Below are 14,296 nucleotides of genomic sequence, written 5' to 3' on the forward strand. Positions count from 1 at the left end.
AGTTATTTGCAAAAAGAGCATTCCAGTCAAGGGTATAAACAGGTGCAAAGTTCCTGAGGCAGGAGGTTTGTAGCTAGAATAGGAGCATGTTATATACAAGACTGTGTGTGTGTGTGTGTGTGTGTGTGTGTGTGTGTGTGTGTTATGTATGATTAGAATGGAGGTGGCTAGAAAGGAGATGAAAAAGCATAAGAATTTTACATTTTGTCTCTTCACTCTCAAAATGATAGTAAGAGTTAAAAATCATCAAGTGATTGCTATGCATCAAGCAGTCTATGCTTTTCAATGATTTTCCATATTTAATCTTCACATATTCTGTGAATTGGGTACTATTGCTAACCGATATTTTACAGATAAGAAAACTGAACACATAGATTAACTAATTGTCTAGGTTTACATATCCAATATATGGCCTAGTAGACATATAAACCCAGGCAACTCCATCTGGAAGCTCAGTTTTAACTCCCACACAATACTCTCTTCCTGGTATCCCGTAGGGCATGTTTCATTGTGAGCACACCCTTCAATGTTACTTATCACCTAGTTTAGGTCTGGTTTGGGGTAAGGGCCTTGGAGATCCTGTATTTATATTTTTATCTGTGTATCCAATTTGTGGGGTCAATTTCTTTCAAAGAATACAGGACACCATTCATAGACCAAAACATGGAGACAGACCATCTTGTATCTGCTTTTAGGTTATTAAACGTGAGAAGTGCAAGAAGAGTTATTGGGGTCAAGGTGATTTGGAAATAATAAGAACTATTAACCAAAGAATCCATGCCAGCCCAATCCCTTCCAGCTCTCTTGTGTGGCTTGTTAATAATGATCATTAGCATTCCAAATGCTAACAATTTTCAAGCATCTGCTCAGGTGAGACAGATTGAATTAGACTCTTGGTCTAATACTTAGTAGCTTCATATACTTAGGCAAGCGTTATGAATCGAATTGTGTCCCACAAAAGAGGACATCAGAATGTGACCTAATTTAGAACTAGGGTCATTACAGAGGTAATTGAGTTAAAATGAGGTTATTGGTGGGTCTTAATCCAGTATGACAGGTGCTATAAAAAGCTGAGATTTGGACACAGAGACAGACATACAAAGAGGGAAAATGATGTGCAGACACACAGGGAGAAGATGGCCATGTTGCAGGAACAATGCATCGATGAGCCAAGGATTGCCAAGAGTCACTGGCAAATACTAGAAGCTAGAAGAGGCAAGGGACAATTCTTCCCTGGAGCCATCACAGAGAACACGGCCCTGTGGATATTTTGATCTCTGAGTCTAGCCTTCAGAATTGTGAGACATTGCTTTCAGCCACTTAGTTCGTGGGTACTTTGTTATGGCAGCTGTAGATAAATAGTATAGTAAGTTACTTAACTTCTGCCTGTCTCGGTTTCTTTACTTGAGAATTGGAGAATATGAATGTGTGTATTGCCTGGCAAGTAGTTAATTGCTCAATAATTGTTAACACTTAAAATTATTTTGAGAATGAAAGAAAGAAATGGGGCACGCATGTATTCCATCCCTCTCCTGCTGCTGACTTCTTAAAAGCTTAGAGTATTGATTGGTATGCATAAAGCACTTAGTGTGCCACAGCAAGTATTGCCATAGGTCTGTTTTCTTTAATCATCTCAGGTTCCGGTAGACTTTATTACCTTTATCATAAATATCCTATTCCATCATTTGCTCTTGGGTTGGCATTCTGAAGAGCAGGAAAAAATATCGTTGATACTTACTCTTTGCTATTTATGAAAAAAGAAAGATGAGTCTAGAAGCACTGGATTGTGAGTCTGGAAATCTGGGTTTTCCTCTTGGACCTGTCCTATCAACGTGACCTCAGGACAGCCCTTCAACTCCTCTCAACTTCCCTCCCTGTACGTTGAAAAGCTTGTACTTCCAATCTCCAAGATTCCTTTCATCTTGAAAGCTGACTCTAACATCCCTAGTTTGAAAATGTATGATTCTCTGGTTTATTAGTTAAAATTGTAAGCCTTAATGTAAGGTAGATCCTCATGAATTATGGGAAAGGTAACATTTTTTTCCCCAATATTTTGTGTTTAGACCTCCACATGACCACCTTGAGGACTCAGTCCCTGTTCTGGTACCTGGCATTAATTCCTGACTCTTGAAAGCCTGCCATACCAGCTGGTGCTGTCCTTAATCTAGCCCCATCAAACTGCTAGAAAGGATAAAACTGTTTACAGGAGCAGTAAGTACCAGAACTTGAGTGGTTCCCTTTCTCATTATATAAAAGAGGAACAGACATCTTCAGAACTGGGTTCAGAATTCTCATTTTCTGACTTCCATCCCTGGGCTTTGTAATTCTTATACTATTTCTTTTAGGCAAGATTTTCTAATGAGTGATTTATCTCATCCAATTAGACATTTACTGCGTTCCAAAGTTTCCAAGACAGAGCTAGTTAGAGATGGAGCTAAGTTACTGATTATATCTGCTCTAATGTGTAGGGTTTGGAAAGGCTATTTAGTCACCACAGTCCTGGTTCCCTCCTATGCTAACATTGGGCATTTTGGTGAGATGTCCCAAATTTATTATGTTTCATAGAGGAGTAAAGAGAAGGATGGTAACTTAAAAGGAAATATGGAAGCATGTATATAATCTGTTCATGGCACTCCTCAGATTAAACTAGTCTTAGTAACTGCAGCACAAAGTAGAAAGTTTTCATTTAGTGTGGCATATATGCAATGATTTGACTCCTAACTTTTCAACCTAATTTTTCTTTTATTTCTTATAGATATACTTAACTACTTACATTTCCAGAATATATCACTCCATTGTATGCACCAATGTCTTGAGGATATTGTGCCTTCTGTCTGGTACTTCATTTCTTGATTTGCCTACCTAATAAATTTCTATTCACTCTTAAAGACCTAACCCTAAGAACTACTATGCCAAGCCTTTTTTGTTGAACTCAAATAGAGTTCATCTCAGTTTTTTACAGCCCCAGGATACCCAACACTTACCTCTATTATAACATTTACCATATTGTATTACAATAATTTTATATCTGTTTCTATTCTTTTTAATTGTAAATTCATTGAGGATTGAGTTTACATCTTATTTAGCTTTATTTGTCCCAAGTGCTTAGTTCGATTCATAGAACAGGGTAGATTTGCCTCAAATAGATGTTAAGTGAATGGTGGTTGGATGAAATAAAGACAATGCCAGATAGACCAAAGGAGATCACAATCAAGAGAAAACACGGGGGTGTGTGTGCCTGGGTGGCTCAGTCAGTTGGGTGTCCAACTCTTGATATCGGCTCAGTTCATGATCTCATAGTTCATGGGATTGAACCCTGCATTGGGCTCTGTGCTGACAGTGTGGAACCTGTTTGGGATTTTCTCTCTCCCACTCTCTCTGTCCCTCCCCTATTCTCTCTCTCTCCCTTTCAAAATAAATAAATAAACTTATAAAATAAAGAAAACACTAGGATGACTCTTGTCTTCAAATCCAAGGAACACTTTTCATATCTCCTACCTCCCCAACTAGTTCTAGCAACACTTTACAGATTACAGACTGTTCTTATAACTTCTTTTGTGAGGCTTAGTTTGTATTCACTGACAAAGATAAATCTGAAAAGATTTAACATATGCATATCAATATTATTTACTGGACAGTATACTTAGATTATGACATTAGGGAAAAATAAATTGTGTGTATTCCACGTAATGGTTTTACAATGGTACAAATGAACTGGATAATGGTTTTTGGGTTAGATGACTCCAGGTGACTGGCAAGCTAAATTGAACCATGTTCCGAATTGAGCTGGTTTTAGAAAACATTGGTTGCCAAAGATTCCTCTACACTCCAGTACTTTTTGACACTTGAGGCTTACAGTAGATTTTTTTGTGTTAAAATGATAAAATCTGTGCCAAAAATTTTTAGTGGGGGATGCACTGGAGAGGGGAGGCTCTATGAGTTGGGGTTTATTATGCACTATTTCCTGTTTGGAATGTGAAAAGAAGGGATGGGAGGGGAACCATTTATAAACAGGGATGAACATTGAACAATATGAGTTTACTCCCAGCAACTGTTCCATGCCAACGCCTAAGGCAAGTTCATGCAAATCTTACTTCACCAGAAATGAGTTTGGATTCTTGGATTATTATGGCTCCTGGGATTTTTGACCACAAAATAAAAATTTTAAATTACCTGAATTGACCTTAATATATGTTGGCTATGGTGAACTGAATGTATTCACTCACTCAAATGACAAGAGGAATTTGTTAAGCATTTTACTTTTGTTTGGAATTAGAAATGCATAGATGAAGGAAGAAAACTACCCTTAATTTTTTTATAGTTTACTTGGGAAAACAGTAATATTTACAAAAACAGAGTATAAGATGGAACATATTATTAAGAGATAAGAGTGAAAGATTATTGGATAATAGATGGACCATGTGACTATTCATCTCTGAATGCATAAAGAAGGGTTGGAGAAGGTGATATATGTGGTAAGCTCTGACGGATGAGTAAGAAAATGCAAGAATGACATTACCAGATTGAGAAAAGTGTGTATGCCTTATCACCCCACTGAATATCATCACCATTTCAATGAAAAAATGCTTTTACCAGTAACAATGGCTGCCAAAAATGCAGTAATGAAAGCAGCAATATGAGCTTTCTAAACATTTCCATACTCTGGGAACTATAGTCATCCCTGTTGACTAACAACAGAAAAGTTTCACTAGAATAGGGAGCAAGAGGAACTCATACTTTGCTGGTAGCAGTGTATATTTTACAACCTATTTCTAAAGTGTTTGATATTTATCTTCTAAAACTGAATATAATCATCCTCTACTACCCAGCAAAATATGCTTATGAATATTCATATATAGATCACATTCATATGATGTGAACATGGATATAGATATTAATATATAGATAGATACATAGGTAGATAGATGATAGATATCTAGCAGAAATATGGATATACTAAAAGACATGAATGGGAGTGTTTATGGCAGCTTTATTCTCAATAGCACCAAACTGAAAAAAAAAAACAAATAAATTATGGTATAGACTTCAATAAAATACTATTATAGGGATGGTAAGGAACACAATTTTGCTACATGCAATAACAGGGAAGAATCTCATAAGCATAATGTTGAATGAATAAGTCAAGCACAGATGAGTCTGTATTATTCTGGTTATCTAAGGTTTAAAATTGGCAAGAAAAAATCGATACACTGGAAGTCATATGGTTTCTGGGGTTTTATTTCTTGACCTAGACAGTGCTTTTGTTTATATCTACATTACAAGTGTTCATTAAGCTGTACCTTTAGAATTGTCACACTTTTCTATATATTTGCTACAGTTCAAGAAAGATTTAGCAAATTTTAAAAAGAAAAAAAATGTAATTGTATCTTATTTCCATTTTTATAAAAGTTCTTTCTGTGTGTATATCCAAATGGAATGACATTCATCAACTATTCTCTTGTTATTTCTAGATGCTGGGGTTTTGAGTATCTTTCTTTTGTGTTTATATACATTTTTCTTTGTACTTTTTTGTGTTGACTGTTGTTTTCAAAACAAACTTATATCACCTTTACTAAAGTAGTATATTGAACACAAAAGATCATCAAGAACAGTGTTTTATGCATACACCATAGATAAAAAAAGTTCTAGGTTTGAAAACTGTAATATATATATTTTATTCGAAATTACAAATTCCATAAAATGAAGGATGAATATTATTTATTTATTTATTTATTTATTTATTCATCACCAGAAGCACAGTGTTTTCTAACAATGTCTTATAAACAGGAGGCATCCAAATGATACTTGTTGAATGACAAAATCAAGGTCTTCACCCTACAATTTTAAAGTCATTGGCAGTGACTTCTGGTGTCACCCTTGTTTGATAACAAGAAGACAAATACATAAAAATTCCTTATTTATTCCAGAGCCCAACTTACCTATTTCAGGAAGTTTTTTCCACCTTTTTTTTTGTGACAAAACCTTTGTAATGGCCAAGTGAATACTGATTTCACGGAAGAACTGGAGAACGGGCGTTCAGGAAGCCATTAAGCAGTGGGCTAGCATTGCAAGTCCCTCAACATCTTGGGATCTGAATTGCATCATCCACATAGTAGGGAATGGAACAGGAACACCATTTACTGAGATGACTATACATGATTTTACACCTGTATATCAATGACCATAAAGCATATATAGCCCAGAAAATTTTTGTTGGTGTGATTGTGTTTTGCAGTGTTACTATGGAGGCTTCTTCTCCATCAAAGGTAGGTAATTACCTGTATGTATTAGCTCTCAGGTGTGATGGTAGATTACCCTCACAGACAAAGGAAAGACATATATTTTGAAAATTTCATACTTACTCTTCACCTTTAATCTGAAGGAACTATTTCTGGTTGAATTTTCTTAAGAATAAACAATACCAAACTTTGCACATATAAAACAAAAGAGCTGATACCCAGAGTAAAAAAAAATGTCCAGTTATACCTATGAAAAATCAGAAAGATCTATGTAAAAATTGTGTTTGAGAGACATGATGTCTTTTATGAGAAAATTTACTTACTTTTGTCCAAAGTAAAATTGCTCTGAGCTTCTCCTTAGTTAGGAATTTTCCTCTGTTGCAATGCCCTCTCTGGATCCCATGGTCCGTTGTGAAGTCAAACACCTCTTATGATGAAATACCCAAAGTCTGTAAACCATAAACAGTTAATATAGTTAGAGGGTGCTCTAAAATGGGTATATCAACATATATGTTTTACTTCAGAGTCAGTAAGTTTTTACTATTTCAAATCTTTATGTGCTTCTCACCCTTGAGGGCTAAGAAAAAAATATTTCAGTTAATATAATATAAAAAGTAAATATTAGGTATAGAGATGAAATTTTCTCATAACCCAATAGGTAAAGAATGTTGAACCAAAATTGTCAGGGGACTTGTGTTCTAATTTATTTCAACCCCTAACTATCTGTACGACGTTAGATAAAACATACTGTAGCAGGTTCAACAGAGAATGGGACAACCAGTATAGACAATTTTTCCAAGGAGTTTTTGTGGTCAAGAACGTGCACAACAGTTCTATGCCTGAAGAGGTGCAAGGGATCAAGTACATTTATAGTTTTAAGGTAGGACATTTTACCATACTGAAAATTTACCATACTACAAAAAGGCACGGTGAAGGTGGAGTTGAGGGAAAGAAATGTTGATGCAACAACTAAGTCCTTGAACAGGTGGGAGAGATATTTAAGTGGGCCAGAGTTGAAATTATTCCTTTAAAAATACTGCCTTAAAGATGAAAATTTGGAATGCCCTGGTAGGCAAAGAATCCAATGAAATTGAAATTGAATTAAAGCAAAGAGAACATGAAATGTATAGTGAAAAGGGGAAATTATAAATATACTCTATATACTCATAAACAATTTTTAGAAATATTGTCCTTAATCTGCAGTTGTATGTTTTTTCAAACCCATTGTGCCTCATCATTTTTTTCTTTTCCAATTCTATTTGTGTTTTGACTAATTAGCCATCATTAAATGTAACCAATGGTGGTAGAATGGAAAGTTAGGAGTTTTAATACACAACCTCTCTTCCCTAAGAGAAAACAGATATTGCCTAGGTTTGGTAAGCAACTTTTAAATTTTCACCTTTATATAAAAATCACCTCTGAGAATATCAAATGAACATGACATTGGATGCATTAATTTTATTTGTTTAATTTAATTTAATATATTTTGTTTTATTTATTTTATTTTATTTTATTTTATTTTATTTTATTTTAAGCTTTCTTTAAAATCTTTATTGGTTAATTTTTTTCCCCCAAATTTTATATAAATTCTAGTTAGGTAACATATATTGGTTTGAAGAATAGAATTTAGTGATTCATCAATTACATATAACGCTACTCAACAGAACAAGTGCCCTCTTAAATACCCATATGCATTTAACCCATTTAACCTATTTAATTCACCCACTTCCCCTCCATCAACCCTCAGTTTGTTCTTTATGGTCTGCTTCCCTCTCTTTTTTTTCCCTTCCTCTATTTCCATCTATTTTGTTTCTTAAATTCCACATATGAGTGAAATCATATGGTATTTGTCTTTCTCTGACTGACTTATTTCACTTAGCATAATACATTTTAGCTCCATCCATGTCATTGCGAATGGCAAGAATTCATTCTTTTTGATGACTGAGTAATATTCCATTATATATATGTGTGTGTGTGTGTATGTATATATGTGTATATGTATACATACATACATATACATATGTACATTCATGTACATATACGTAGGTACATACATGTGTATACATATACATGCATACCACATCTTTTTTATCCATTCATCAGTTGATGGACACTTGTACTCTCTCCATAATTTGGTGGATACATTAATTGTAGATCACACATTTCATTGGGAAATGAGTTCTTGGTCACAGGCAATGTTTTGTGAGAAACACTGACATAAAATATTTAGTTTTCCATAAATTGAAGCACTGGTAGAGGCCTGATGGTTAAAGGGGATATAGAAAAACACAGAATCATTGATATATGTGTAATTAATGATAATATAATTACACACATGTACATCTTTTGTTGTATATATATGTATATATAGTGTATAATATATATAATCTAGAATCAAAATATATAACTATGCCAGTGAGAACAAAGCATTGTCTGCTTTGTATCAGAAAGGCCAGTAGAGATAGCCACTTGTGAACAGATTAATTAACTAACAGGATGGTATCGTATTTGAAATTTTGAGTTGGTAATTGTCCTGTCAAATTGCAATGCCTGTGATGATAGAACACTGTGGCCATGATGTAGGGGATTCTTTACCTTCAAATGTATTCTCCTAGACCCACTTATGGTTATAAGAGCACATGGAGAAGGAAAGATACTAATTTCCATGGTAAGGAGTCATCCTGTTCTTGATTATTAGAACGCTGATTATTAGAAGATTTCTGGTATCTCTGCTTTTGGACTCCAGCTATTCTCTGGTTTTGTTTAGGCATTGATCCTTATATGTGAACTTGCCCAGGAGTTGATTTATGTCCTGAGATATAACCAACTTTTCTTGCCAATGCTGGCATTGAAGCATTATGTTCAAAAGTGGCCCATGGAGAGAGAACTTTCTTTCTTCACTGTTCACCCAGGGCTCAAGGCTTTAGGAACTTGTTAGTGATGGCTACCTTACTTAACAGGCTATAAGAACCAACCCCAGACACTCTCATAGGTGCATAGAAGGTTGAGGAATACTGTGGATGAAGGCGGTCAGGGTAGTTTTGAACATACTGGCCTTCAGATCCATGTATTCATGCATCTAAGCTCATCCTATAGAAGTCTCTACTGGCCCAGATCTGACATGCTAAACTTTATAAAAATGGGGGTTTATAAAATTCTCTGGCTGTATTTATTATTTGAGATTATGCATAAAGTAGATAAGTGATTACATTTACTTTTTCTCCAGTTGCTTTTCTTAGAGTCAGAGAGATCCACACAACATCATTTCTTAGAGTATTCTCAAGTGGTATTCTCACATAGAAGACAAGGTTCTGGACCCCAAATAGTGAGAAGACACTGGAGAAACAAAGGTAAGCAAGCTTCTCCACCCAGGGACTTCTCAGAGCCTTTACCTGCTGATGGGCATGGTGAACCTTCTGGAGAGGGACATGGCATGCCATGGTTCTCCAAATTAGATTAGGATTGGGAAATACTCCCCTTGGGAATAATGGATCAGGTCCGGTTTTCAAGTTTTGAATTTTCTATAGCTATGCTAGCTGTGGAAACTAGCCAAATGGAAGTTGTTTATGGGGTTACCCCACTTTTCCTTAAAGCTTTTTCTGATGTGCTCTTACCCCATTTCCCCTTCTCCATCATTCCTAATCAAAACATTTTTTTCCTAAAAACAAAGTCTTTTTCCTCTCGTAAAATTATTATTTGACTATTATTTATCCCTCACTTATCACTTAAATTCAAGTTCATAGATAGTTACTTGCATGTCTGTTACCCCTTCTAAATTGCAAATTTCTTTTTTGTTTCTTTAAATTTTTTTTAATGCTTATTTATTTTTGAGAGACAGAGAGAGACAGAGTGTGAGTGGGTGAGGGGCAGAGAGAGAGGGAGACACAGAATCCGAAGCAGGCTCCAGGCTCCAAGCTGTCAGCACAGAGCCCGATGCGGGGCTCGAACCCACGAACCATGAGATCATGACCTGAGCAAAGTCAGATGCTTAACCAACTGAGCCACCCCGGCGCCCCTTCAAATTTCTTTAATATACATGAGCGACGCATCCTTTATCTTTGATCCTTAGTTTGAGTTTACAAACTAGCAGTCTGTGGGCCAAACCCAGTCCATAGACTGCAGGGTATTATAGAAAAATCCTCTTTGAGTTAGTTGACACTATTTAAATTTTAAGAATTTTATGCTTTGAGAAACCAGAAGACCTGGCAGTAATTAGCTGGTATTCCAGCATGGCCAAAATTGGCAGAAGTTAAATAGCAAATGTCCTCCTTACATAGGACATGCACTGTCTTGTGCATCAGGTTTCCATCTGGGCTGCTTCTTAAATTTGCTTCTTCTTGTGTTGGAGGTATCTGACTGGACAGCCCTTGTTTTGAGACCTTGCTAAGCAAAAGAAATAGAGTAGTCTTTCAATAAATGTTGCCTTAAAAAAAGTATTAAGGGGCACCTGGATGGCTCAGATGGTTAAGTGTCCAACTTGGGTTCAGGTCATGATCTCACAGCCTGTGAGTTCCAGCCCCATGTTGGGGTCTGTGCTTAAAGCTCAGTGCAATAGAGACTGCTTTGGATTCTGTGTCTCCCTCTCTCTGCCCTTCTCCTGCTCTCTCCATCTCTCTGTCTTTCTCTCAAGAATAAACATTATTTTTTTTAAGTGTCGACTAGTTTAAAATTGAAGTGTGTTTTAGTTCAGATTCTTCCAGAAGCAGATCCACAAAGATTCAAATTCAAATAGTTTCTTTGAGATGTAAAAGAAATAACATAAGTGATTCAAAGAAACAAAAAAGGGTGCTCTTGGCCAGCTGTCTCTGTAGGTAACTAGAGTTGATCTTTCAGGAAAGTTCTAGTAACAGTGGAAAATATACAGCTTAGAATCATTAAAGGGAAAGAGAATTGGAATATCTATATACCAACTCCTGTCAGTTAGACCCTGGGGGGTGTAATGCCTAAACATATTTATCTGCAACCCATATAGGCAGACCAGCTCCATCAGATTTTGGGAAAAGCCCTCAGTCTAGAGATGCTGATTTGAATATTTGGAAATTAGACAGAAGAAGCTAGAAGGGCAAGATTCCAGAAATATCAATAGGGCATTGGCAGAGTCCCTCACAAACTGGTCTGGTTGGAAGAAGAAAGGAAGGAACTGCTAAGCATTTCTGTTAGGTGCAGTTAGAACTGATTTAAACTCATAAACACACAGTTATCCCTTGCCCCTGTTCCTCCAGCTTCCCACCTCACATTTCCAACCACAGAATAGTAAGAACACTTTTTTCTCCTGTTCCATTTAGAAAGTCCTCTAAGTAAGGGATCTGCTCCTCTTGTGTTTTTGTTCTCCTTCCAGACTTCCGAAAGTTTATTTAAACTTGATGCCATATGGATGACAATACCCAGAGCAGACCAGCCCATAGGGTGACAGGAACCTTGAGTAACATTAGATATGGCTCTGCCCAGAGTTCACTTGGAAATACAAGAAAATTCTTGTTCCTCTTGATGTAAATACATTTGCAATTTCATTCAATATTTGCAAATAAAAGTTACTTGTTATTGAAAATTATTCGAGGTTGAAAGGAAAAGTCATTCAAGATCATCAAAGTGTATTTCACTGATAAAGCGATGTTTGTGTCTCACTGTGTTGCATGAAATGTGTTCCTTTCATAAACAACAGGAAAAATTTTAAAATAGATACTTCTGCTTTTAGAGAAAGAAAAGAAATAATCAAAATGAACTCCCCTAGATATCCAGACAAAGTGGAAAGGTTCATTCTCCTTCCCTTTTAAGTGGGAATATAGTTAACTCCTGAGAACTTTCCTCTGTATGCCTGTGTATCAGTGCAGCTATATGAAGTCACTCTGGGATTGTGAGCCTTCTAAGATTCTAGAAGCAGGATTTGGGCTCAGTTTGCTTTTAAAAAAAGAAAATAAAAATGCTTCCCCCCACCCTTTTCTAAAGAGTATTGATTTCCCTTAGGAACTAACAGAATATCTCTAGCCATGCTTAATTTGGAGTTCATGTGGTATTGAAACTCTGTGACAAACTACAATTTTTTTTCCTGAATTAGTTTTTTCACGTGCTGTACTTTAAAATTAACTTATAGTTGCTATTAAAAGGTAAGACTCGATGCTCAAAATTTTATTTTCTTTTTGTTTATTTTTCAATGAATTATCACCTAATTCAGAGAAACCTGGGAAATTCAATAACATGTTTAAATTTCTGGGAGGAAGCTATAATTTTTATAATCTAAAAATAAGTATTGATTTTATTAGATTTAATATATGCATTGAGTTTTGTCATGGTTTATTGTTATTTAAGAACTACAGATTTAATGTAGGGGCGTGGTATGCATCCATAAGGGAGGGGGGAAGAGATTGCTCAAACACTGTGAAGTAAAACTTGTAATCATTTTAAGGTTTAATCACCATATAAACAGAATATTAAAATTAGATATTAACGTGTCATCTGAGGAGTAACATTTATCTTTTACTGACATAAAACTGTTTAAAGTGTTAGCATTAAAATTCAAAATAAATGTGGTCATTTTGACATACATCCAATGTACATTTCTCAAATATCTAAGCAAATATTGGTTTTGACATATGTCTGCTAGGAAATGAGAACACTATCAGAAGACTGAGTACTTTTTTCAAGGTGTGCGGTTTGTGTATGCATTCCTACGAGATGGTTCTGAAGCTCTACCCATGCCTGGGGTTGCTTATTAATACTTAGAATATAAGTACTTCAAATGGACTTGAAAGTGGTGTAAGAAACAGATGTTTTGCCTGAAGTTTATACTTTTCATGCATACCTGCCTGCTCATTGCAAAAAAGGCAGACCTCAGAAACTGAAGAAGAAAAACCATGCCCTGTACCCAAAAGCAAACGAACAAACTAATACAAGCTGTTAGGTATAATTTGCTTCCTTAATAAAAATAGACATTGCTGGGATAGGCAGATTACAGCAAGTATGATATTGAATGTGTCATTTTTCCCCCAGTCTGCTGAATCTCCAGCTCCAGCTCTGTTATTATTTCATAAAATTGGAGAGCTCTGATGCAAACATAATATGTGTCTGAATACCTTCTGTTTGTATAATTGCAAATCCTAGAGTGATAATGAATATAGAAATAATACTCATTTTAGGGTCATGGATCTTCGGAAATTGTTTTAAAAAAGTATACAAACCCTTTTTCTAAGACAATACCACAGAATCCATCCAAAATTCAGGGGATTCATGGGCTTCAATAATTCCATCTGTAGAGATCATAGGCCTCATTCTAAGTACTTTGTATATAGTTCCACTTTATGTAAATAAAATAGTACTATTTATCTTTAAAAGACATCTCTGTAAGTAACTTGCTAATCTTGAGATTAGTCATTATTATTTAGAAAAATAGCATCTTCTTTACTTAGACCTCTTGTGGACCACAATGCAGCGATTGTTGTGAAAGTGCTTGGTAAGTTTATAATCGTGATTCATTCATTTGCCAAATATTTATTGAACACTGACTATGTGCCAAGTTTCGTTCAATGGGCTAAAGGTGCCAAGATGAAGAAAACAGGGTACAGAAGAAGGGGCACATGCTCTGGGGCCAGACATGGGTCCACATCTTGGGTTATCTTACTAGTTGATTCCTTTGATTTTATATATGTATAAATATATATAATGTATATATATAATTATATATATATAGCATTTATATAAACAGTTAAAGTATTAATAGACTAACATACCAATTATATATATTTATCTATATTTTATATATTTAATATATTTACATAAAAATGAATGATATGTAATTATATAAATTTTATATAAATATGTATTTATGTGAAAATTTTTTACTTATTTCATATGTGTACAAAGTATATACATATATATGAGATGATATATAAGTCCAAAACTTACAAGGATTAAATAGTAGGGGAAAACATGGGGAAAAAAAGCATGAGAAAGGATCTACCATTAATATACTTCTGGTACTTTATTAATATTTGTTTCTTTCCTCCTTTTGTATCCCTAAGGTAATTCAATTACTAATGAGACAAACACACTTGAAGATAAAG

This window comes from Panthera tigris, chromosome B1 (assembly GCF_018350195.1).
Source record: "Panthera tigris isolate Pti1 chromosome B1, P.tigris_Pti1_mat1.1, whole genome shotgun sequence".
NCBI lineage: Eukaryota > Metazoa > Chordata > Mammalia > Carnivora > Felidae > Panthera > Panthera tigris.